The sequence below is a fragment of the Miniopterus natalensis genome, chromosome 3 (genome assembly GCF_054644295.1).
Source record: "Miniopterus natalensis isolate mMinNat1 chromosome 3, mMinNat1.hap1, whole genome shotgun sequence".
NCBI lineage: Eukaryota > Metazoa > Chordata > Mammalia > Chiroptera > Miniopteridae > Miniopterus > Miniopterus natalensis.
This window is the reverse complement of record NC_142083.1, coordinates 93,368,871-93,372,931: the sequence shown is the minus strand read 5'-3', so window position 1 is coordinate 93,372,931 and position 4,061 is coordinate 93,368,871.

The following is a 4,061-nucleotide window of genomic DNA, read 5'->3' as shown; positions in this document are numbered from 1 at the left end:
TATTCCAAGTTTGGTCTCTTCAGGGGGTGCCCCAGGGGCTCCCCCTTCAGGTTTGTCACCAAGTGGGACCCAGGAGGCTGCACCGCACAATGCTTGTCTGTGCTTTATCACTGGTATGTTGAAGTCCTTTTAAAAACATAGCCTTTCAGAAGAAGCTAAAGGTATTTTTGAGTACTATTTACATGACAAACTTCCTGAGCTGGGGAATTTTTTTTCTGGTAAGCCCAGAGGATTCTCTGTGGCTGCCCTGAGGGCCCCTGTTGGGCCTTCCTAGGCATCCAGCCCAGGGAGGGCAGTTGCTACTTAGTCATGATTTCTATATCATGAGATCTTTGTGTGTGCATACAAAATAGTTTTTTAAAATGTCTTCCTAATTTTTCTGCTAAATTAAAAGATATGTGTGATTATTGTTTGTTTTTTTAAATATATTTTTATTGATTTCAGAGAGAGAGGAAGGGAGAGGGAGAGAGAGATAGAAACATCAATGATGAGAGAATCATTGATCGGCTGCCTCTTGCATGCCTCCTGCTGGGCATCAAGCCTGCAACCCGGGTATGTGCCCTGACTGGGAATCAAACCACCATCTTTTAGATCATAGGTCAGTGCTCACTGCTGAGCCACACCAGGCGGGCGTGTGATTATTATCTTTATTTTTCTTAGTATTGTCCTTATATGATATTAGGTGTTCCCAAATAGCATATACTTTATTTTGTTAATATTGTCTATTATTTCTTCTTGATTATTTATTATTAGCTTTTGATGTTAAAAGTTAGCCAAAGTTTTATGGAATTGCATAATGAATTATTTGTTTTTCTAGAAAGGTTTAAAAGTTTATTTTAAATACAAAAATTCAATATAGTTTAGCCCGGCCGATGTGACTCAGTGAGCCAGAAGGTCATGGGTTTGATTCCCGGTCAGGGCACATGCCTTAGTTTCGGGCTGATCCCCAGTAGGGGGCATGCAGGAGGCAGCCAATTGATGACTCTCTCATCATTGATGTTTCTATCTCTCTCTCCCTCTCCTGCCCTCTCTCTGAAATCAATAAAATAGTAGTTTAATGTCAATATCGTTTAAACCACTTCATTCAGTGATTCATTAAAATGAACTATGCCTTTAGGGCTTCAGAAAATCAGTGTTTCAAAAATAATTTTTTAAAAATATATCTTTATTGATTTCAGAGAGAGAGGGAGAGAGAGAAATAGAAACATCAATGATGAGAGAGTCGTCGTTAATCGGTTGCCTCCTGTACACCCCCGACTGGGGATCAAGCCCACAACCTGGGCATGTGTCCTGACCGGGAATCAAACTATGATCTCCTGGATCCTAGGTTGATGCTCAACCACTGAGCCATGCCCAGCCAGGCCAAAAATAATTCTTAATATAAGAATAAGCCATTTTAGTTTTCAGAGTTTTAATTATTAATATTAGTATTTCAATTTTTTTCTATTTTTATAAACTACATGTTTGAGTTTTTTAGTTTTTCAGAACAACTTGTTTTAGAAATTTTTAAATTTCAGAAAACCTTCACATTTCTTATTCATATCATGAGCCATAAAGTATTAGTTTCCTTAACTCTTTTATATTTAATAGGTTCATTTTTTAAACTTTTTATTTTGAAATAATTTTAGATTTACAGAAGAGTTACAAGATGGTACAGAGTCCTATATATTCTTTTCCCAGCTTCCCCCATTTGATAATATTGCACATTTATTAAAACAAAGGAATTAACATTGATATAATGCTATTAACTTAGCCTTTTTCCCCCTGAGTTTTTCTGTAGCCCTTTTTCTGTTCCAGGAATATGTTTAATTTTTATAGATTGCTACTTTCACACATTTTTACTAAATCCAGAATGTCATCAAATTCATAAGACTGATTTTATAAAATGCCACTAATTAGGTAGTACAGCTACTGTCTTAAACACGTATTCATATATCCTATTGTCTCTGCCTAACCATCTTATCTATCTATCATCTATCTATCTATCTATCTATCTATCTATCTATCTATCTATCTATCTATCTATCTATCTATCTATCATCTATCTATCATCATCTATCTATTTATTTTCTCCCTATATGTCTTGTTTGCATGAAGAAGTTACCAAATGGCTCAGAGGTACCAAGCATATTTGATGGTGCTTCCCCCGACAAAGCACTAAGGCAGAAAAACATGGGGACTTAAAAAAATAATCTGGTGTAAAAAAATTTATGGTCTTTGTTAGTGTCAGATTGTACTCAAGAAGTTAGGTACAGCATCATGTGGTTTGTTGCTAAAGATGAAATGCCCCACACACTGGCAGACATGCTCCTTTTAGCCAACTATTTAGAATTTGTCAACACTGTGCTTGGGACTGAGGAAGCAAAGTCAGTGGACACACTGACCCATGACGTGACAGAGACACACCAACCAACAAAACCTTCCACTTCATATTGCTGAACCCACAGGTGTGTTACTTAGCTGCTTGGTTAGTTCACCAGTGAGAAGCTGTTTTATCAGCGAGAAGTGCCCAGGCTAAAGGGAGACTGCAGGTGTCTGATCTGGTCCGGTGAGGCCATCAGCAACAGGGAAGCTTGCGCAGTGCAAGTGGTCCCAGTTGGTTTTTATTTTCATGCAAAGAGATAGCAGACATCTGCTCTATTTCATACTGAAGGGCATTGACTGGCAAAGGACACATTTTGTCAAAAATAAGTTAAAGATTGAAGAGGAAAAAGTGTGAATTTTTACCTTTCATTCCAGTGTAGGATGGTTATTGGCTGGAAAATGGATAACTGGACTGACACTTTGGAGCATCTAAATGTAATAAAACATTGCAAGGCCCTGGCTGGTGTGGCTCAGTGTTGGCCTGTGCACCAGAGGGTCGAGGGTTCAATTCCTGGTCATGGGCATGTACCTGGGTTGCAGGTTCAATCCCCACCCCTGGTTGGGGTGCATGCCAGAGGCAGCCAATCTTGGTGTCTCTCTCACATAGATCTTTCTCTCTCCTTTCTCTTCCCCCTCCCCCTTCCTTCCTCTCTCTCTAGAAATCAATGGGGGAAAAATATCCTCATTCCTTGGGTGAGGATTATTAAAAAAATTGCAAGGACCATGTAAAATGTGTAGTGAGAGAATGTGGGGTTTTGCAGCACAATCCAATTTTGGAAAAGTGAAAATAAGTTATTTAGTAATATGTTTGGTCAGCTTTATTTTGAATCCTAAACAAAATTAATGAGAAAAAATGCAATAACATCACTGTGAAACATTTGTCATGAAAACAAATGGGATGGAAAATCCTGGGTGCATCATCTCCAGGACTGACAACATCCAGGGAGTTCGGAAAAGGAAGCACTGGACTTGAAGGAACATTACTCCCTTGAAGATTTGTTGTTGTTGTTGTTGTTAATCTTCACCCAAAGATATTTTTTCCATTGATTTTTAGAGGGAGGGAGGGAGAGAGAGGGGAAAATGAGACACATTGATTGGTTGCCTCCTGCAGCACCCCAAGGATGGAACCTGAACCTGCAACCCAGGTACATGCCCTGACCAGGAATCGAACTGGCAACTTTCTGTGCGTGGGATGACACCCAGTCAACTGAGACACACCGGCCAGGGCGCTCCCTTGAAGAATTTAAAAGACTACATTAGCCCTGGCCCGCGTGTCTCTGTGGTTAGAGCTTCAGCCCTTGCATGAAGGGTCATGGGTTTGTTTGTTTTTGTATCTTTTTTTTCCTTAATCTTCACCTGAGGGTATTTTTTCCATTGCTTTTCAGAAAGAATGGAAGGGAGAGAGAGAGAAACATTGATGTGAGAGAGACACATCAATTGGTTGCCTCCCACACACACTCCGACCAGGGCCGGGAAGCGAGCCTGCAACTGAGGTACGTGCCCTTGTTCGAAATTGAACCCAGGACCCTTCAGTCAGAAGGCTGAGGTTCTGCACTCTAACCACTGAGCCAAACAGGCTAGGGTGGGTCATGAGTTTGATTCTTGGTCAAGGGAGGCAACCAACGGATGTCTCTCTCTCCCTCCTCCCGTTCCCTTCCATTCTAACAATCAATGGAAAAAATATTCTCGGGTGAGGA